This window comes from Staurois parvus, unplaced genomic scaffold (genome assembly GCF_062004578.1).
Source record: "Staurois parvus isolate SC_StPar_1 unplaced genomic scaffold, SC_StPar_1.0 ptg000717l, whole genome shotgun sequence".
Lineage (NCBI taxonomy): Eukaryota > Metazoa > Chordata > Amphibia > Anura > Ranidae > Staurois > Staurois parvus.
The window spans coordinates 840,769-864,384 of NW_028318513.1; the positions used below are offsets into that span (position 1 = coordinate 840,769).

The 23,616-nt window shown below is 43.6% G+C and overlaps 1 protein-coding gene across 1 annotated transcript in view; it reads right to left on the reverse strand.

The window, feature by feature from the left end:
- ADIPOR1 (adiponectin receptor 1) overlaps window positions 1-23,378 on the reverse strand; it is a 53,055-nt gene extending 29,677 nt beyond the window's left edge. The window contains exon 1 of the mRNA XM_089653634.1: window positions 23,231-23,378. The gene's annotated coding sequence lies outside the window, so the exon portion shown is untranslated. The remainder of the gene's footprint in view (window positions 1-23,230) is intronic.
- Between the last annotated feature and the right edge of the window lie 238 nt (window positions 23,379-23,616).

The window sequence follows — 23,616 nt, forward strand, 5'->3', positions numbered from 1 at the left end:
TCCCCCATTACTGTTGTCACAGGGCACGATCGTTGATGTAATTGGGACACGTTGTGCCCCTTCATTGGTGTCAGTAGGGGGAATTATGTCCCATTGTTGGTATCAGTGGACAAAATAGTACCCCATGGGCTGGATCAAAGCAAGCAAAGGGCCGTGTCTGGCCCTCGGGCCACAGTTTGGAGACCACTGCTTTAGAGTGCTCTTGAGAGGAGCTGTCTTCTCTACCTGGCAATAGTGGATTTTGAAGCAGAATGTACTTTGTGAGGCTCTAACTAGACAAAGAGTCCATCTTTCTTATGGAAGTTGTGGCTTTTAGATAAGCGGTGATAGATCTGACAACATCCAGACAATGAAGTGCAATCTCTTTGGGGTGCTTTGGAGCAGGATACAAAGAGAGAATGACTGTGTCTATATTAAGGTGGAAGGTAGATACCACCCTGGATAGAAACGGAGGTCATGGGCGCAATAAAATTTGTCTGTGTGAAAGATTAGGAATGGCTCCTTGTAAGAAAGAGTAGCTAGCTCAGATGTGATGACCACTAAGAAGGATACTGTGCAGGAGATATCACTCCCTGATGTGTTTAAAGGGTGGTTTCTGCAAAGCAGAGAGAACCAAAATTAGAGATCCCAAGGAAGCACGAGGTGCTGTAAGAATGAGGTTCAGGGAGTTATCAATGCATTCACTGCCAATGCTGAAGGTTTCAGGGTCCTGGCTACAAACACGGGTAACTCGTTACTGGAGGTCCACATCTGGAGTTCCCCATTTCTGCCAGAGGATATTGAAGATGTCAGGAAGAAAAGACTATCACCCTTGGTCCAGGCAGTGACCGATGAGGTAATCCAGCTTCCAAATGTCTACTTGTGATGTGAATAACAGAGAAGGCTGGACGTTGTTTCTCTCCTATGAAATGACCAGAGTTACTTACATTAAGACTGCCTGACTCCTGGTACCCCTTGGTGGTTGATATAAGCCAAGGATTGAAGATGTCTGACTGTACCCTGATCATGTGACCCTGAAGAAGAGGGTCCAGTGATTTGGAGCTAGTTATATCACTTTAAACTCCAGGCTGTTGATAGGGAGCTTGGTTTGGATGACCTGGTTTCCTGAATTGTGAGGGACTGGAACAGTCCTCCCAGCCTGTGAGGCTGGGATCTGTTGTTATCCTTCAATGCTATGGTAGAAACAACTTCACCATTGTCAAGGCTGGATTAGAAATCCACCAAGCAGGGGAGTGCCTTGCTTGACTGGAGAGGTGCATAAAGAGGACAAGAAAAAGAACACGCTTGTTCCAGGAATACAAGATGCTGCACTGGAAAGTCCTTGAATGGAACTGAGCAAAGGGGACAGCCTTGAATGAAGCTACCATGAGGCCCATAACTCACATAGAAAATCTCACTGAGGAATGACTTCTTGTTAAGATCTAAGCATGGGATCCTACAGAGAGGATTTTATTTTCTGGAAGAAAGACTGGTTTGGTATCTTTGCCTTGGGTGCTAGATGACTTTGTCATGGCACTGAGGTTTTGCCATACTCCTATTAGTGAAAAATATGAGGAACTGAATTTTAAATTGGTTGCACAATAGTATTTATCCTCTCCGTGTCCAGCATCTATGAGTGCCGGGTCAGATATATGTGGATTGGATGCGGTTTGAACCGCATCCAATCCACATGACATGTGAAATAATATTGCTTCCTATGGTGCCTGTTCAGATATGTCCAGTACACTGGAAGTGCGGATTCAGAAAGAGTCCTGAATGATTTCTGAGCAGTGCAGTCTGGTTCAGGTGCAGATTACAGGTTATTGGCTTCTATGGGAACCGTTTCTAAACCACACGTCATCAGTTGTGAAAAGGATAAAATCCTGACTTAAACCTGATCTAAACCTGGCCTGAACTGCTGAACTACTGTGTCAATTAGCTGTGCAACCTGAGCTTCAATCCGCAACGCACATGTAGGAATCCACAATAAATCTCACCATACATGTTCCAATCTGCCTGTACAATCTCCTTTAGATCTTTTAACAAGTATGTACTGCAAGGGCCTACCTGAATAGATACAGCTGGAATACATTAGACAGAGGTGTATGAATCACAAAAGTAATGGGACAATTACAGATCATCTGGCCAGTAAAAAATAGCTCATATACCTATAATTTAGCAGTTTGCCTGGAGTTCAGCTTTAAACAGTTCAGACAAGTGCAACTTTTTCAAGGTCATTTACAGGACATCAACTATAACTTATACCTATGAAACAAACAGCTTGAATAAATGTGGTTAATATTATTTTCACAAATTATTCAGGTCAGACAGTGAAACAGATTATAAAGGTTTAAACGTAAATAATATAGTGCAGTGCTTAAAATTAGAATCAAAATGCAGCAAAAGACAGCAAAAAGCAGCAAATAAAAGTCAATTAAGTATCCACGGTCCTCTCTAGAATGGTGAAAATATCCAGCTGTGCAGAGCGTGACATTTCACCGCCAGAGCCACGAGGAGGCCCGGCGGCCATCTTTGTTGGTGTCAGTATTGCTGTTTTCACTGATATTCAGTTCTTGTGATATGCATACTACTCTGCTTTTACCTTACCAATAAATACTTTTTGGGAACATACTACACTATCTCTGGCACCTGTTTTTGGGGCTCCTGTGTGGAGCTATTACCCCCACAGAGAAGGTGCCTGTACCATCTAGAGGAGGGATCATCACCACCATAGAGGATTACCTGGCTGACCTTAAGGGGATCTCTGGACCTGAATTGGAGCTCTGGATGACCCACCATGAGAAGGATGCCTACCACCTGGTCTTTGACGGATCTAACATCTAGGATGATTATTCCTACATGCGCATAATCCATGCGTTTCTGGTAAGTGCGCATTTCTATCATTTGAGGCAGAAAAGCTCTGGATATTTTCACCATTCTAGAGAGCACCGTGGATACTTAATTGACTTTTATTTGCTGCTTTGTGCTGTCTTTTGCTGCATTATGATTCTAATTTTAAGCGCTGCGCTATATTATTTACGTTTATACTTTGCATTTAAAGGCATTGTGGTTGCCTTAGGTGTTCTATCTGCTATACTCATACAAGAGCGCTCAGTACAATTTGTCTTTGAACTTATCAGATTATAAAGGTTTATGTGTAACTTGTAGGTCAACATTTTTCTAACCTTTTTTCTAGCTCCACCTTTTTTTCTTGTTAAAAATAGTTTGAAAAACATGTGTGTTGAAAAAACTTTTGTAAGATCAATATATGGTTAAACACATTCCATTATATAGTTCATAATATTCAAATAGTTCTTAAAGAGAAATTAAATTAAAAATTAATATACAAAAATGAATGCACTATATCACAGCTGTCAAACAGCGGCCCTCCAGCTGTTGAGAAACTACAAGTTCCATCTTAAAGAGATAGACAAATGGTCAGAGATCCTCCTGCGCTATGAAATGAAAGTATACAACCTAGTCTAAAGCTGCCAACACTCAAAAACGGATACCAAAACAGTGTCAATACATCATAGAAAAAAATAGTGTAGCGCTCTTATCATATAAAGAAATATGTGCCAAATACACAATATAGAATCCTAAAATAAATAAATATATTGTATTCCTTCATAAATAATAGTAAAAAACAGATATAATTAGTGCCAGACTAAAATCTATCACCCACTTAAAAAACACATACCCATATTTGATACAAATAGTAAGTGACTGATAATAAACACAAATACGTATATAGTGCACACACACCTATATTAAACAAAAAAAATCCAAAGAAACTATATCCAGTAAGAAAACTATACAATATAATTCACAGTGCTCACACAGTGCAAATAAAATGTGTCCTCTCTGTTGAAAAACACTCTTAGCAATGTCCTTTGTGGAAAAAAATAAAATCATGCAATGTGAAATGGTGATACATCCGTGATTGTGTCAAAAAACACTCTTCTCCTAATAACGGCTAGATTGCCTCCTCACCTCCTCCCAATGACCCCAAAGGGCCAACAGGCTTGCAGGATCACCCTGGATCCTTGGTTTATAATGACCAGCAGCTTCCTTCCTTTCCTGGATCTCCTTATTGGGGCTCCTATTGCCCCTGATCAGCCAAGGTGGTTTCTGAAGGGTAATAGCTCACCAGTCCAGTGAGCCAAGAAAAAACTCCAAGTGTAGTACTTCAAACCACTTGTTTATTTAAAAGGTCAAGAGTAACACTCACATTTTAAGCAGTCCTCCCTCCTCACTGATGTGTGGGTACACTGCATGTGAATGGGACTTCCTGGGTGTAGCAAAATGGCGTCACACGCCGGAAGTGCGTCACCACGCACCGGAACTACGGACTCGCGAACCTACGTATTACGTCACCGTCTGCTCGTGACTTCCTCGGGGTATCGTAGTTCCGGTGCATGGTGACGCACTTCCGGCGTGCGACGCCATTTTGCTACACCCAGGAAGTCCCATTCACATGCAGTGTACCCACACATCAGTGAGGAGGGAGGACTGCTTAAAATGTGAGTGTTACTCTTGACCTTTTAAATAAACAAGTGGTTTGAAGTACTACACTTAGAGTTTTTTCTTGGCTCACTGGACTGGTGAGCTATTACCCTTCAGAAACCACCTTGGCTGATCAGGGGCAATAGGAGCCCCAATAAGGAGATCCAGGAAAGGAAGGAAGGAAGCTGCTGGTCATTATAAACCAAGGATCCAGGGTGATCCTGCAAGCCTGTTGGCCCTTTGGGGTCATTGGGAGGAGGTGAGGAGGCAATCTAGCCGTTATTAGAAGAGTGTTTTTTGACACAATCACGGATGTATCACCATTTCACATTGCATGATTTTATTTTTTTCCACAAAGGACATTGCTAAGAGTGTTTTTCAACAGAGAGGACACATTTTATTTGCACTGTGTGAGCACTGTGAATTATATTGTATAGTTTTCTTACTGGATATAGTTTCTTTGGATTTTTCTTGTTTAATATAGGTGTGTGTGCACTATATACCGTATATACTCGAGTATAAGCCGAGTTTTTCAGCACATTTTTGTGCTGAAAAACGGCCCCCTCGGCTTATACTCGAGTCAACGTCTGCAGATGTCTAGCAGGGGGACAGAACGGAAGGGAAACTAAGTACAGGAGTGGGCAGGGGGCTGCTGTCTCTTACCTGGCTCCGGTCCCACGACGATCCGGTCCAGGAAGCGCGGCTGCTCCTTCATTCGGTTCGTCCACTGGATGTTCGCGCGGCCGCTCGGCTCCGCCTTCTAACTGGTGATTGGCCGCCAGAACTGTAGCTCAGGAAAGGCACACAGGCGGCCGATCACCGGCGAGGAGGCGGAGCTAAGCGGCCCCGCGAAAATCGAGTGAAGGAGATGCAGGTAAGTGTGCCGTGCTTAGGTGCTGCTGCAACCACATATGCTGGCTGCAGCAGCACCATACTGGAACAGGGGTCAGCAAGTGTCAGTGGGAGGAATAGTGCCCCATCATTGGTGTCACTGATACCAATGATGGGGCATTATTCCTCCCACTGACACCAACGATGGGGCACTTTTCCTCCCCCCCACTGACACCAACGATTGGGCACTATTCCCCCCCCCCCCCCCACTGACACTGACTGATGGGGCACTTTTCCTACCCCCCACTGACACCAACGATGGGGCACTATTCCTCCACCCCCCCACTGACACCAATGATGGGATACTATTCCTCCCACTGACACCAATGTTGGGACACTATTCCTCCCACTGACACCAATGATGGGACACTATTCCTCCCACTGACACCAATGATGGGGCTCTATTCCACTGACACCAATAATGGGGTGCCTCATTTCCCACCCTCGGCTTATACTCGAGTCAATAGTTTTTCCCAGTTTTTTGTGGTAAAATTAGGTACCTCGGCTTATATTCGGGTCGGCTTATACTCGAGTATATACGGTACATATTTGTGTTTATTATCAGTCAGTCACTTACTATTTGTATCAAATATGGGTATGTGTTTTTTAAGTGGGTGATAGATTTTAGTCTGGCACTAATTATATCTGTTTTTTACTATTATTTATGAAGGAATACAATATATTTATTTATTTATTTTAGGATTCTATATTGTGTATTTGGCACATATTTCTTTATATGATAAGAGCGCTACACTATTTTTTCTATGACAAGTTCCATCTTGCCTCTGCCTTTGGGAGTCCTGCTTTTAACTGTCAGCCCCGCAATGTCTCATGGGATTTGTAGTTCCGCAACAGCTGGAGGGCCACAGTGACACCCCTGCACTACATGCATTAAAGTGGTGGTAAAGACCTTCCGCGTGAGGCCTCAGCAGATTTGATCTACTAAATTAGCCCAATCCAGATTTAGGGACTCAAGTTCCAGGTCAGCAGGTGATAGTACCAGTACTCCACTCAAGAGATATATAAGGTTCTACTCTCCTCGGTTTCTCCTTCAAAAGAAGACTCGAGATTGGAGGCCGGTTATTGAACGGAAGAGAAGAATGGGTGGACCCACTGCAGGACCCTCCTCAGAGAAATGGAACTTGCTATGATTTTAGCACAAGAAAATCTTAAGGATCTTCATTCAGCATGCCCTCCAGGTTCTGAGAATGTAGAGGTGGACTGTCTCTTCAGATTTTTCCATGATCCCGAGTGGATCCGGATACCTTTGCACAGATCACTCAGTTATGGGGTTCTTCTCAACCAAGTTTCTTTGGCTTCCCAATTAACCACATGGCATCCAGGTTTCCTACTTGCTACCCTTACTAGCTGGCAGAGAGCACAGACACTCACAAACTCAGCCATGGGATTGTTGCCTAGCCTAGGTTTCCTCTTCTCCCCAAGTACCTCTGGCCATGAGGTTCCTGGTGAGGTGAATTGCCAGGGCAAGTGAAAGTTCACTTTAAGAAGCTGTCATTTTGGCAGGACCTGGAAAAACATACAATGTGGCTCATCCACAAAAAATAGTTCTCCGAATGCTTGGAGAAAGTGAAAAATGTAAATATAAATTTTCACAATGATTTTTTTCAATAGCAAGTCATAGTATTTTCTCACATATTATATATCTCATATTTTTAAATATGCAAATGTGTATTGCAATTGTGTAATACAGTGGCTGTTCTGAGAAGAGCAGCTTTAAAAGAATACCAGTTATTTAGCCACATTTGAAGCAGTGCTTGGGTCTGAGCTCCACATTCATACTTATGCATTATAACACACACTATAAAAAATAGCAATGCACTGTCTGACACACACCACTTATTTAAATGGTGCTCAGTCAGCTGCCCATGACACGTTGCTGCATGTTGCGAAAAAATTGCATTTACACGTGTTGGAGGCCCACTGAAGCCATGTCATCTCGTGACAAACTTTTATAATAGTGCACAAAAAAAAGAAAAACAGGTGTATAGGTATGAATGCTTTTTTGCTGTAGAATTTTTTTAGATTTGGATATAGCAAAGCAGACAACAGTGAAGAGATTTTGGTCCATGTGACGTCTGTACAAGAAATTGGGGGTGCAGTTGTCATTGGGACAGCAATAAAACCATTCTTAGAAGTCCTAACTCTTTCTCGCTCTACTAAAAATGTGTTTTTGTCTGTGTTTCCATTGGGAGAAAAGACAAATGACTTTTTGTTCTGACAAGAAGAAAAATAAATTTTTCAGCAGGGACAAAAATGGCAATAAAGACCTAAGAGAGGTTCTAACCCTCACTTATTCAAAACAATAAAAAAAAAAAAGTGTGGCTTTTATCTATACACAGAAATTCATCCATTACATTACAGGCATCATGCAGCTCCCACTGAAACAAAAAATTGCAATGAATATTCTACAAAATAGCCAGATATATTTAATTACTAGCACACTCACAGTAAGTGCTATGTTTTGGGGCATAGTACTGGAATAGCACAGAGCTGCCATGCATTTTGATAAAGAAATGAAATTATGATTGTTTTTGTGGTACGAGTTCTCATGTGAAAAAGTCCACAAATGTGCTGAAGGCTTGATTAAACAACAAACCTGGTACAATTTGTAATGGTAGACCTGCTTACATCCCTAAACATAGCCTTTTAATTTTGCCTTTCAGAAGAAGGAAGGGCTACTAACATGTATATTAGCTAATCTCCTAAAGCAATACTCCCAATAGTTTGCGGTCTGGGCCAATCTCACTTTAATATCACTAGTCAACATGATATGTGTCTGTGCTAACATCCACCATTTACAACTGTCTTATGAAGCAACTCACACACTTTTTAAACATTCTTCCATATCATCATATGGACCCAATAAGCAGTCAAGTGTTTTCTCATAAAAAAGATGTAGTTTTCATAAAAACATACTGAAGTTATGTTACCAATTTAGATGGAAAGAGCAGTAAGTGATGCTATTGACAGTAATGGGACTGTCTGCATGGGGAAACACCTGTGCATCCCCATGCGGGTAAACACGGCCTTGCACAGGTGTAAACTGTTGAATGAGACCTTACTATGGTTTTTTATTGTTTTTTTTTACATATTTTTATTAATTTTATACAATTTTTTAAATTAATTTTTTACAGCCCTTTTGGGGGATTTTGGTGAGATATCAGGGGTCTAAACAGACCCATTATATCTCTTTTTTGAGACAGAGACAGGGACTGAAGACAGAGTCTATATCTGTTTGGAGAGTTCAAACTCCCTAAGACTCCCCTACAGCAGCTGAAGTCAGCGGAAACAGAGGAGGGGAAGCAGGCAGCACTGCGGGATGGCCACAGAGGGATTGGTGCTGTGCAGGAAGGGGGGGGGCAGATAAGCGTGGCAGGGTGGGAGCATTTTAGGTAGGGTGCAGAGAGAGATGACAGTGGCAGGGGATCGTGGATCAGCTGGAGAACAGAAGAGACAGGGCAGAGCAGTGGCAGGGAGTCACATTTTAGGTGCACAGCTGCGATCAGCAGCTTGTCAGCCACAGACCACAGATATTATTTTATTCAGAGTCTTCTGAAGTTCGTAGTCACTGAAGTGACCATGAGCTTATAGCAGAAGAGGGAACACCAGCTATGTAAAAGTTACTGAGGTGGCCAGCTGGAAGCAGCTCTGTGCTGCCCTAGCTTTTAGATCACTGGCAATGAAAGGATTAAAAGTTTTAGTTATGTCCCCCCCTAACTTTCCCTCTTTTTTCTCCAAACTGTACATATGAAGTTTCTCCCTTAGAGCTTTCACCAATTTTGTTGCCCGTCTCTGGACTTGTTCCATTTTTATCAATATATATTTGTGTTCTAAATGAAATCCCATTAACAATCTATATAGGGGAATTAGGACCTCCTTCCACCTGCTGCTGACCTTTCTAGTGAAGCACCCCAGAATTCTATTTGCAATCACCTTTAATAAGCACTCCAAAATCTTTGTCTTCTGTATTTATGGCTAACACTACCCTCAATATTGTACTCTATGAAAGGATTTTGCCCCAAGTGCATAATTAAACATTTAAAAAACACTGCACTGCAATATTCACTGCTTTGACCAAAATTCCAAATGCAAATATTGGCACATGCAAGTGTGCGTTCTTGATGTCTATGGACGCTAGAAAGTCTCCCACTTGTAAAGATGCAACTACTGACCGGACTGACTCCATCCAAAATGAATGAATCTTTAGGAACCAGTTCAGCCCCATTAAGTCTAGAATAAGTCTTACATCCCCATTCAACTTTGGAACGGTGAATAGATTTGAATAAAATCTCTGGAACCTTTAGTCCACTGGAACTTCCACAATCACGCCCTGGAACAACAGCCGGTCGAGTGCGTGAAACAAAGAATTCCTTCTCAATGGATTTGTGGATACATTGGACCTTAAGAAACAGAGAGGAGAAATTCCCCGAAACTCCAGTTTGTTCCCCTGAGCAACTATAGCAGTGACCACTTGTCCTGGATCAGCTCTTCTCAGATTTCCGCAAAAAACAAAAAAAAGTCTTCTCTCCACCACACAAGTGAAGCGATCTTAAAATCTGACCTGGCGGGCTTCTGCACCCAGGGTATTTTCTGGCCCTGGCCCTGAAATTTTTCTTTAGATGCATAGCCCTGTGTACAGCAAAATGCTTACCTACCAGAAGATGCACCAACCACCGAAGGGTCTGACCCCTTAAAAGGTTGGATGTTTGGACTTTCTCTTAAAAGGGTAAAGCGTACTTTTTCCCCCCTGAGATCTTCTGGATATACTTGTCTAGGTCTTCCCCAAACAAATGTTCTGCATGAAAGGGAAAACCCGCAAACAATCTTTTGCACAGTAGTTCCACCACCCAACTCTTTAACCACAAGATCCTGCGCATGTGTATCGACAGAATGGCCATGCGAGAGATCTGCTGAATCAAATCCTTAAGGGCATCAACTGCAAAACACAAGGCTGGTCATAAATCTGCCAAACAGCCGTATCTTCCTCCAAGATAGATGGTCTTTTAACCACCTGTTTATCATGGTCATTCAGACTCTTTACAGATACCGACAGCAACAACCACTGGTTGTATGGTAGCCCCTGCCAGGGAAAAGGAAGCCTCGAGGAGCGATACTAATTTCTTATTTGCTAGATCCTTAAACACCTGGGTATTATCCACAGGACAAGTTAAATGTTTATTCAGGGAAGACACAGCTGCGTCTACCCCAAGCATGCCCCACTTTCTTACAAACTCTTTTAGGCGGAACAAATACCTCTGTCTGGTTGCTCCCAGTCAGCATACATAACTTGCTCCAAAAGAGGATGCACTGGAAATGCCCGAATACTTTGAGATGGCTTTAATGAACCCAAAGAGGAATAAGAGACCTCAGATGCCTCTACTCGGGGTAACTGGAAACCTGACTGAACCATCTCAGTGAGTGTCTTAACCAATAACATCTGTGATTGAGAAGCAGAAACCCCCTGCTTCTCATCAGGCTGTGACTCCTCTGACAGAGAATCAATCGCTTGACCCTCTTCAAGATCTTCTACTGCATCTTCATCTTCAGGTTCCAACCACTTTTGTTCAAGGACTGGTGGGTCCAAAGATGGGGATCTTTCCCGCTTCTTACCCCCTGAGCCACCGATGCAACCATCCCAGCAATCTTGTCTTCTAACCCGGCTCAAGCTGATGCAAGATCCTCCTTAGTTATATACACTGAAAAGGACGCACCGGTAGAAGCCATAAAGCTGGATAAACGCAGCGTCTCAGGTGGACCTGTTGCCCTTGGCGTTTCAGGAGAGGATATAACATAGTGGAACTTCAGCTAGGCTCCACAGGACCTGGCGCTGGTGCATTTGCACCCTTTGCTGCTGTACCTTCCCCACACCACTTTCTGGGTGACATTACCTCAACTAGTGTTGCAAGAACTGTGTAAGAATTTAATCAAAACACAGTATACACAATAGACCTGCTTAAAAGTGAAGCAACACACTCCAATGCAGTCCAATGAAAAACAGAAGGTAGCAGCACAACCCTCCTGCCTGACCTCCCAGGGGAGTACTCATGTGCCCTTTAGAATAACCTGCCCTGTGTCCTGGCTATCTTTCCAGGGTCCAGCAGCAGTAACAGCAGAGGCAGCAGCGACTGCAAAAGCTCACATGTAACAGGCAGCGTCCTATGTAAACAATATGGCCGACATCCTCTTCTTGCTGCTACTGCACATGCGCGAGCACACGCACGCACAGGTAGTAACAAACTTCCTCAAGTGGCCAAAATTAGGTATTACATACATAAACACATATACATAGAAAATGGGGGCCACAGCCTTGGACCCATAGAGCACCCTACCAGAAGCGCATTGCTCAGATCACACTGCATAGGGTACCAAGAATGCAGGGTCCTGCATCGTAAAACCGCATTACAGGCAAAACCCCGTGGATTCTTCTCCTTATCCAGCGAGGCACGGGTAACATCCATTTTAGCTAACAACTTATGGATCTGATTGAGGCCCTTGACTCTCAGTAGAATCGTTGAAGACCATATGCAGCACATGTTCAGTGAACATCCACATTACAGACTCCAGTGAAAAACGGAGTACTTCCTGTGTGGTTATATGGGGGAGGACTTTCTGTTTGATTGGTCAGCCAGTGTACATTCACCTAAAGATGGCATATAACTGACAGTCGTTATTATAGCCTGCTTTATGTCCTGTGATGTAAGATAAAGAAACAATGCCAGTTCCCTTGGCAGAAAAGAAAACAAAAAAAATCCCCAAAACAACGCCGATATAGGCTCCATGCGCATTAGCATATTTTTAAGCTCCTAGAAGCTATTATCAGCATTTTTTTCTGCTTCTGGAAGCTAAATAGTGTTATCCTATGTGTCCATGCACACTGCTTTAGCCTATTAGCATTTTTCTGATGCCAACAATGCCAGTATACATGTGATATAGCTTCGCCCCTATATCCACTCACAGGACCTGTGTAAATCTATAAAAGTCTGATTGAGAGCAACCTCCCCCAATCTTCTTTTTGCCCTCAAGATCTACACCTGCAAGACCGTGATGTTACAATACGTCCCTACCTGCCGACTGAGTCGGAGTTCGTCTGGGTTCAGACGCAGGCCTGCATCTTAGGTTGCTAAATGTACTAGGTGGGGAGCCCCTTCTGGTGGTATTTTGGAGCTGAGCAGCTCACTAACCAGAGATGTCAGAATCTCATGTGCTGCTCCTGAGCTGGCGTTTGTATGCTGCAGTCCATGCTACAGGTGTTTCTCTGCACAGCTGAGCAGAATCATGGTGCTGGAGTTAATGCTGCCTTTTTTCTTTTCTCCCACAGGTTAGTGCTATCCCTTTTTGTTTTCCTCCCTTGCCTCTACCTCCATTAGGTTTAGTTATTTCTCCTTTGTGGGAGTGATTGGGATGTTTTCTTTTGTCAGCAGTTTTTTCCTTTCACCTGTGACATTTCCTGTGACCAGCATGCGTGCACAATCCGGTCCGGGTTTTGCATCTCATGGCTGGCTATTGCGTCCATGCATACACTATGCACAAGGTCTCTTGTGACCACCATCTTTGTTATGGCATGTCCAGGCTCACGCATGTGCAAGGTGGGTTTGCACTGGAAACATCTTCTGTTTTCCCTTGCTTACACTGCAGGTGAATGGGGGAGGAGGGATGTGCTTCAGGCACATGTCTATAATCTGTCTTCTTCTTTCTCTGAGTCTCTTTCATTTTACTTTCTGCGCAGTGCGGACATCCTTGCTCCAGCATGAGCCTTCTGCCTCTTAAACAAGACCTCCATGTGCTCAGATAGGGACCATCAGTGTGGTAAGAAGAGGGCAATAAAACTGCCTTTCCATGAGCGTGGCCTTCATCTGCTGGTACAACTTAGCCCACTCGCACTCTTGCTTAAGGTCAAACGAAAAGAGCGTTGCCATGTCATGACGAGTCCAGTGTGGACAGCGTCTCATACAGCCCCACAAGTCTCACCCAGGGTGCACATAAAGTTCTCAGTGGGTGTTGGTATTCCTGTCAAACAGTGACAAAGGATAAGAAGTGCTAAGCCTGCAGTGCAGACCTATTACCATACTAACATGTCTGTTGATATTTTCACTGAGACCGAAGGACAAAGGACACTGGGAGCCAGCAAGCCATGGTCTTTCATGGACAAATAGTTAATGATCCTCGGAGTTTTCCAGCCACTTATGCCAGCGGACTCCGGGCACAATGTCATGAACACAGCCCTGCAGAAGAGTACAGAGCACCACAGTTAGCCCTCCTAACCAAAGAGGCCCTGAGCCCATCACAGCCATCCTGGCTCAGAGGACACCTTTATCCAAGCCATTCACCTTTGCCTTGCACCTGGCTTCACCAGAGGTAGGAGGTCGATCATCCTCTTTGAAATGGCTAAGCAGGGTTCAAGTGTCTCTTTGGTCTAGTCATTCACTAGGGTAACAGGCCCAGAATGGGATGACCCAGATGACTGCCTTTTGAAGTCAGAACATGCTTCACGTTTTCAAGGCACGGCCTTCCATTCTCCCCTGAATGGCAGGATGAAGAAGAGGTTGTTTCAAGAGGAGTGGCAGTACTGGTATGAAGTTTTTCATTAGTAAGCAGCAGCAAAATTATACTCTATCCAGCAGAAAAATACCACCCGTCTGTTAAAAATAATGGCACTGCCACATGCTGATGTACCTAACATGCGTTGCAGTAATACACACATTACAGCACTGCACTCCACTGCAAAGTTGTGGATGCTTCGAAACTGTTAAATGTCCTCCGAATAGTGACTAGTGGGACCACTTTTCAGAGGAGCTGCTATGTTTGCTGAACATGCAAACAAGCCCTAATGCTCATGTTTGACAGGCAGCACTGAATACCAATCACTACATGCTTTATAAAATGTTGGCAACAACACAACATTGCAGCCATATGCACAGCAATGCTAACTTCACCTGCCTGTTGGTAAAAACCAACACCATGTGGATGAGGCCTTAGCAACTAGTCACCAGCAGCTAGTGCAAATATACTGGCAGCTTCAAAATACTGGTGTTGGCTGGGACTATTCATTGATAAAAAAACCACCAGCCGGATACAGGTTTAAGACTATAATGGTGTCCGGCCTGCTCTGCACAGCCCCGTTTCCTCAGGATTCATACTTCTCTCCTGCTCCCTCCAGCACAAGCAACCGTTCTGATGATCTTCTTCCGGGTCATTCATAGGAAGCTGCCTGTGCACCCACTGCCAGCCGAGGAAGCAGCATAGCAGCCATGGCATTGCATTCAGTGACAGCAAGGAGGGCTAAAAGGCCCTGTCCTTGGTCAACATTCCTGTCCACAGGCAGGGTGGTTGTAAGTGCCTAAATGATAAGCTTTCCTCTGACCAGAGATTGGATGGGATTATTCTCTGCTCAGACCTAGATGTCCTCAGTTGCTCTGCAGATGGATGGAGCTTGCAGTTGGCTTCTGATTGCAGTATAACATTAAGTTTCATAGAGCAGCATATATCCTTGGAATGTCATATACTCTTTATTAATCACAACTAAGAGTTACACGTACATCCCTACGCTAAGAACTATTCCAAGAGCGGTCAGTGGTTAGTCTGGTCTTCCTCTTCATAGGTGGTCAAGGCTCAGGTGAGTTCTTTTGACTAGTTTAGCCCACTTTACATTCCAGGACTCAAGACCACTTTGCCAGAAACTTCAAGAGCAGATGGAAGAGTGTGCATCTTTCTGAAGAAAGAATAGCCATGGTCCTATTAATTCCTTATATCCCCTACAGGAGTCTTGTTGAAAAGACCCCATTTCCAGGCTTGTGTGGTGGGGGGTCAGAGTGGCTGATTATACGCACAGATGGTAAAGCCCATTTTTGGGATCCATGGGTGCCTTCTATGGTAAAACTCGGTTACTTTTGGTGATTCAGACATCGCCCTCTAGAATTTTCCTTCATCCCGACTAGAGTAATATTTTCCGCTAAAGGAAGTGGATGTCCTCTTTCAGTACATCAATATTATACAGCTGCAAAGGGTAATGATTCTAAGTCCTCCCTTACAGACCTTTTATTCTCTTCAGTGTCTGTACAAAGAAGACCAAAGTCCCAACTGGTGCTGAGTTTAAAGAAACAGAGTCTCAGTGGGGGATAGACAATTCCAGTTCATATACCTTCCTTCATGGCCCACCTCACAGATGACCATTACGGAGGTCCTAATCTCTGTGTAGCCTCTCTGAGAAAATGGGGTGCTTTGCATACATCATTATTTGGATGGTATTCTACTGTTGGCCCAGAGCCCAGATCACATACTAGTTCAAAAAAGTATTCATCCAGCCAGACTAAGAGGTTTTGGCTGGATAGGAGGTGTCAAAACAGTTGGAGTAGACCCATCTAGTCATCAGTACAGAAGCCCACTTCAATGCTCGAATGAGTACTTCTCTGCTCCTTTTTAGAATAGGCCAAGCAGCAGGGAGAATCTTCAGTATGTGGTAGCTCTGTCAGTTTTGTCAAGCTTCCCAATGCAGGGGTCTCCTGGAAACGATATCTTGCATCCCTATGCAACCCTGGGCACAGTGGATTCTCTGGATGTTCCAAAGAGTTTAATTTTTGCAACACAGAAGGTGGCACTTGAGCCAATTCAAAGGACTTCTCATCAGATGCACAGAAGCCTTTGGTTATGGGTGTGACAGGGGAATAACTCGATCCCGTATGATAGGTTCATATTCCCAGACCATTGTCACCGATGCCTGTGTTACAAGATGGATCACCACCTACAGTTTCCATGTGTGCTGTCACCTCACATTCAGGCTTGACTGGATATTCTGCAGGTGGTCAACACAACAGCAGTGTCATGTGTTTAGAAATAAAGGAAACTAAATGCCAGGTTCCAATGGAAATCAAACTGTCTTGTCCCTGACCAAATGTAATCTTCAGAGGCTAGAGGCGGTGTTTCTTCTGGAATTCAGGAAGGGTCTGTTTTTGCTTCCCTGTGAAGGGGTCTTTAATTGAAAAGATCTTGCCCATATAACTCAAGCATGGGGCCTCCCTCAGTTGATCCTGTTTGCATCACCATCCTTTCACAAGGTGCCTCTCTTGCTACCGTCATCCGTTGGTGGAGGAAGTGGATGCTCTCACTCACCCTAGTCGCCTAGCAAATGGCTTTCCTCTACTGCCTTTGGTCATAAAGTTCCAGGGGGGACTGTTGTCCGAGAGTCTCACTGTGATTATTATTATACAGGATTTATATAGCACCAACAGTTTTCTCAGCGCTTTACAATATAACAGGAGACAATACAGCAACAATACAAAAGGGATTTGAGGGCCCTGCTTGTGATAATAAGCATGCCCGATTGGCCTGTAGGTCTGAGTTTTACCCTAGCCATGGAACTGGAGTCTGGACCAAGCACTTCAGTTACCAGTGTTTCCATGACACCTGGCCCAGGATGGACTGGAAAATGAGAGGGAAGGATCAGAGGACTGGCAGTGGTAAATCCTGGCAGGATTTCAGGAAGGATGTCAACAAATGCTATTTACTCCGAAGTCTGGAACAGGTTCACAGTCTTCGCAGCTGAGCAGGATTTTGATCCTAGCAAGCCGGGAGTCGCCCAGTTGCTATAATTTCCTCACACAGATCTGGATTTGGGGCTCAGCCCTGTTTTGTAAGGGCTCAAATTTCAGTCATTTCAACTTTCAACAGGGAATATGAGCGTGTGAGCTACCAGGGGAGTATTTCAGGAGGTTGGTACTGAGACTTTGCCCTGAGGAGGAATAATGTTCCCTACTGGGATTTTATTCTGGTATTGGATTTCCTTCCAGGACTCTGCACCAACAGAAAGTAGTCCTCAGTGGGACATCACTCGAGAAGCAGCATCTCAATAACTAAGGAGATAACGTCAGGGGGCAGTTTTGGATCTGCAAGCAATTCAGTCCTACATCTTATTTCTTCTGAACAAGTTGGGGCCTATGCCGCTCAAGCACCTTTGTCCCCAGGTAGCTTGAGTCTTCACCTTACAAAGTGGTGATTCCATCCTTTCTAGCACAGACAGTACTTAACCTACACAAGCTGGGATGTACCAGGTGTCTAAGAAGCTGCTTCCTAGTTTAAATCCTACTTAAGGCTGTTCATGTTTCCATCAAGCAAAATCGGAGGAGGAAGCTGCAGCAAACCTTGTCATCTTGAAGTGTCAAGATCATCCTGAAAACATACAATGTAGCCAAGCAAGAGTCTCCAGAAGTGGTAGGAGCTCCCTTAGCCAGGTCCATCTCTATGTTAGGGCAGCGCATGCAAAGTGTCTATGGAGACTTTTGCAAAGTAGCAGGCTAGTTGCCATACTGCACTTGCCTCAGGCACTACAGGGAAGATCCAGGGGCTTGTACGTCAATGGACTTGAGCAAAATGGCAGTCTAGGCCTCCATGTCTATTGTAATAAAGTTTGAATATACAGTTTAGCCCTCCCTGTTTAGCTCTTTATTGATCACATATATGCTGCCATGTTGGCATCAGGAAAATTGTATCATTACTTACCGTATTTTCCTTTCCTGACACCAATCCATGGCAGCAAACGAACCCTTCTTTTGTTTTCTTCTTGTTTGTATGGAGAATGGGGGAGGTTACTCTCAGTCAGACTTTTATAGATTTACATAGGTCCTGTGGGTGGATATAGGGGAGAAGCTATATCATATGTATGCTGCCATCGATTGGCGTCAGGAAAGGAAAATTACTGTAAGTATTTTATGCAATCTCCCATTTTTTGAGCTTCAGTGTCTAGGAGCAGAAAAAAAAATTTGTTTTTGTAGAGTTTTTTTTAAAGTGTTTTTCTAGCAGAAAAAAAATGCTAAACATTCCTAAACGCTGCTAAACACTACTAAAACAATCCTAACTTTTTTTATAGCTTTTTTTCCCCCCTCTACATGTACTGTAAAAACGCCAATGCTATTACCAGTTTTTTTCACAGTGTTTTCTGAGCATTAAAAAAAAAAACAACAACAAAAAAAAACCCGCTAGTGTGGATGGAACCATAGAGAGCGTTTTTGCACACAGTTTAGGCATTTAGCATTTTTGTTTGCTAGAAAGCTCTAATGAAAAACATGTTTAAAACATGCCTCTAGTCGTGCTAATGTGGATGGACACATAGGATAACACTGAGCTGCTTCTACAGGTATAATACAAAACTCTTGTAGAAGGAATAATTTTTAAGCCAGTGTGCATGGAGCCTAAAACATCTCAAAAAGAATAAACAGGATGGATAGTATAACTCCGCTTATGGCTCATTCCCACCAGTCCACATGTTAAAACACGTGTAGGATGGTGTCCGTTACATAGGGCTGGAGCTCTGTGCTGATACAACGCAAGACACTGTTTACTATTTTTTTTTTTTTGGTGTTACAACTTTGTTGACGTGGCCCAAAATTACATTTCGTTCAAGTTGCAATGTGGTGCAGTGGGTTGGACTGTGAAAAAAATGCAGCATGTCTGCAATTTTATGGAAAACACAACCCACCTCCCCGCAGTGTTGTGGTGTGAACAGGGCACATTGTATTCTATGTGCCATTGCAATAAGTCTGCGTTGACCTACGCAGCTCAATAGAGATAGTGTGAAAGACACCTTACATGCCTTTCAGAATTCTGCCAGATTTCTGCACCACAAATTCATGTACACCTCAGAACAAGTATATAAATAGCAGACAGTGGGCAGATCCATAGTCAGTGGACAGCCTGCTACTGGCTATAGAACCCGCCTAATGCCCGCTGTCAATCACACAGAGAGTGTAGATTTGGTGGGGAACTAGTGTCTCAGCTTCCCCAGCATGCTAATAATCACTGGTTGCCAAGAGCTGGTCAGCTGTAAAGCCAACAGCGTCCTTGTCAACCAATGCTAGGTAAGAATGGGAGGAAGTAGTGGTATCAAAATGTCCAGACGGTGATTCCCCATAATGAATAAGTGATCTGAGTGCCTATAGAGCCACTCAACCACTTCTACAGGTGGCAGAAAGATGTTTGCCTCCCTCCCACTGACGCCTTCCCTGGGCTTTCCTATCCCATAGGTGATCCCCAGGCTCTCTTACCCCATCAGGGAGCCTGAGACTGCTCTGACTGGCAGCATATAGTGCTCTGCACAGAGAGAGAGAGGAACTGATGTTGTTCCTCTCTCTCTGTTAGATCAGAAACCGCAAATGATGAGGATTTTGTCACTTTTGGTTTCGGTCTTTTGCTACCAGCTTTTACAGGCATTTGATCAAACTGATCTCTTATTTGGTGTCAGGGGCGGACTGACCATTCGGAAACTTGGGCACTGCCCGAGGTCAGTAGGGGGCCCCATGAGATGCCCCTGGTACCTTTTTCATAGGCTTTTTTGAGTTTGGGCAAGGACACAGGGGCCCCATGACCTCTATTTCCCGGGGGCCCCATGAGTTGTCAGTCCGCCCCTGCTTGGTGTAACACAATCTTTTATATTTTACCAATGAAATGGGTATTATATTGTGTTTGTGTGCACTAAAATTCATTAAAATGTATTTTTTTTTTTAAATCCGCTGCGCAAATACCATGTAACATAAAAATTGCAAAACCCACCATTTTATTCTCAAGGGCCTCTGCTTAAAAAATATTTGTTTGGGGGTTCTAATTTTCTGATTTTTTTACATGTATGCAAGAAGTCTCAGAATAGGCCCAGTATTGAAGTACTTAAATGCACTACATACACGCATGCAAGAAAACACCTTTGCGGTGCTTTCATGCATTTAAAAAATAACACAGCATGCAGCATATAAACACACCACAAATTTATGTAAATGTAACTCAGTAAAAATCATAAATGATGTCTAAAAAAAACACACAGAAAATGCACCAAAAGTTATTACAAATGCTTGTAAACTCACAAGTGGGATTAAACATTGAGCCCTCGTTCACACTGATGTGGCACATTGCACGTGATTCACGCAGGGACCGCACCGCATTCTTGTGCAAATCACATGCGATGTCTGTGTGGTGCGATTTGAGCTATAGATTTTGTATGGCTCGAATCGCACCCGAACCAAAAAGGTGCAGAGCCCTTTTTTTACCCACATCTGATTTGCATCGCATGGGTGTTCACACTAATGCGATGCAAATTCTGGTAATCGCACTGCATTTTGTGATCTGTTTCGGGGTGTCGTTAATTTAACATTGACACCTGTACTAGATTGCATGGACGCCGTGCGATGGCAATGTGGTTCACTGCGTTTCCTGCACCGCATTAGTGTGAACCAAGGCTTAATGTGGGGATTATGCAAAAGAGCCCAGAAACTTCATGAATTTGTCACAGCCATAGGCTAAGTTTAGATGTGTGGTTTGGGGTGGCAGTAAAAATGAATGGATAAGCCTTGTTTTTTAGCACCCCAAATCGCCCCCTTTAAAGCTGCAAATATCTGCAGATGGGGGTATTTACATGCCACGGTTGTGATGTTTCACTTCCCCCTTTCGCAAAAACTACCCAACATTCTGTGATCGGCAGGCGGCAAGTCCACTAAATGCGACCCATTCAAGTGAACGGGGAAATGCAGCAGACTGAATGCAAGTTGCAGCACACCTGTTGGCCAACAGGGGGGGTTAAAAGAATTAGTGAGGAGATGTCACATCACCTCCTCACTGCCTGTCAATGGCCTCTGAAAAGCGTTCTGAGCTTGGATTGCTTTTCGAGATAGTGGATTTAAACGCATGTCACACTGACCTTGTCAGTTTTGACGCATGACACACTCTAAAGTGATTTACAAAAAAGAACGAAACATGTTTTCCGTACGGTTTCCAAAACTGTCCAAGGCTATTATGAGTTTGGTGTGGGACATTTTACTGCTTGCCCCCTCCCTATAGTAGAAGTATTGCTACAGGGCGTCAGGGCTGCGCAAAATCACGAGATTTGCATTTCCGGGTACGGCTGGAGAAGATTCCCCACCTACCGCCAAGTAAAACTGACAGGGGAGAGACCAGTGTGTAAACAACAGGTCTCTCTCCTGCCAGCGAGCACATGCTGCTTTTTATTTCTCTGTACAGCAGAGAAATACACAGCAGCATGTTTCCCTGGTAAAACACACACAGCACATAATTGAAAACACACACAGCACACAGTTAACCCTTTGATCGCCCCAGATGTTAACCCCTTTCTGCCCAGTGTCATTAGTACAGTGTCAGTGCTTTTTATCAGCCATTGGGATATCAGTGGCAGAATGCCCACCGCAGTCCCGCTATAAGTCGCTGATTGCCGCCATTACTAGTATAAAAAAATAAAAACTCCAGTCTATATACCGCCATTGCTTGACACTAGAACTGTCATGTAAACCAATTAAGTTACACGTACTGGGCGTTTTATTAGCACTGATCACTGTATTGGTGTCACTGGGGATGTCAGTGGCAGTTAGTCAGTTCCACCCCCAGGTATACCTCGGTTAACGGAATTTTTGTTTGCGAATGAAAATCCATTGAAAATAATACCTTGATTTACAAATCTTTTACAAATTTTTCGCAATACGAAGTGTATGTCGATGCCAATTTTTTAATGCAATTGCCAGATATTTTTTTCTTCACGATAGCTCACAGAATTAGCTGTCACTTTCCCTGGAGCTAAAGGATACTTTGTTTCTTTTATCTCAGAAACAAACTAAAAGGAAACGTTTCTTTTAACTTGGGGAAATAAACTAAAAGGAAACTTTCTTTCTTTTAGCTGGGGGAAAAGTGACAGCTGATTCTCTGAGCTCCTAGATTGTAAACTCGCAAGAGCAGGGCCCTCGAACCCCTTGTGTATTGTATTGTTTCTGTCTTGTCTCATGTTCTGTCCCCCTTGCTATTGTACAGCGCTGAGCAAACCCTTTGGCGCTATATAAATACTGGCATAATAATAATAGTGAAGAAAAAAAAAAAACCGGTAATTACATTTAAAAACCGGCACTGACATACAGTGACAGCGACTTTATTTTTTTACTTTTTTCTGACCTCCGGAACGAAGTTCAATGCATTCCTATGGGAAACCGCGTTTCGGTTTACAAATTTTTCGCGGAGAACGCATTAAATTCATAAACCGAGGTACACCAGTATTTGGATTTTTAGCAAAGACTTGTAGCAGAATACATTTTGGCCTAAATTTATGACAATGAGACTTTTTACTGGATATGTTTTATAGCAAAATGTCCAAAATATCGTTTTTTTTTTTTTTAAATGTTTTGTTTATAGCACAAAAAATAAAAAATGCACAGCAGGCGATCAAATGCCACTGAAAGAAAGCTCTGTTTGTTTGTGGGAGAAAAAAAAAAAAAGGACATAAATTTAATTTGGTTGCATGACCGCGCAATTATCAATGAAAGTAACGCAACGCTGGATAACAAAAATGGCCTGGTCAGGAAGGGGGGGTAAATCCTCTGGAGGGCAAGTGGTTAAGGGACCGTATGACAGGAAAAGTGTCATTGATGACTGCATTCACATCAGAAATGTGTTCAGTGCAGTCTTTCATCATCACTCGAAGCAAACTGTAATCCAAGCGTTCCTATTCCTAAAATAAACATCGGAATATAAAATTGTGATAATCTGTCATCTGCAACCCTGAAACAATAACAAATGCTTGTCAACGGCTACAGCACGCAGATATTATTACACTGAGGTCAAATCATTGCAAAAACAGGTCAGCCAAACACAAAGAATATAGAGGGGTCTGATGGGCAGAAGCAGCCCTGTGGTAACCTGCAGAAACCAGCATATTACAATGTCTGTCACCCCCTCCCCCCAACGCCTCAGCACAGCCTTCACACCCGTACAATAAGCCCCTCCTCCAATAAGACACCCCATATATACAATACCGTTGCCGTTCATAATGAATAGTCGCTCTAGAAAAAGACCTGTTTACCTAACGCTTCCAACAAATGTCTCCGGAACAACCACTGCCTAGGAAATGACAACATAGTTCAGCTACTTCCGGTGCAGCACTGGAGAGTCCGCCCGCCCACCTCACGGTGTATAGATGAGGGCCTCCGCTGCTCTGACATGGCAGCTGTGACAGGAGGCGGGGCGGAGTCCTGCTAACCCCGCCCTGATCGCTGTACTCAGCAGTGACAGGAGAGCTGACTCTGACATGTGAATAGAAAACTGCTCTGAATTCATAAATCGTCATGATCATACTCCAAATTAGGCGGAGGCATTTGTGTGTAGCCCTACGTACTAAAAAGTCAAAGTCTTCCTCAAAATCAGAGCCGGGATAAGTCCAAACAGGAACGTAGGCAGGTTAACAGCTTT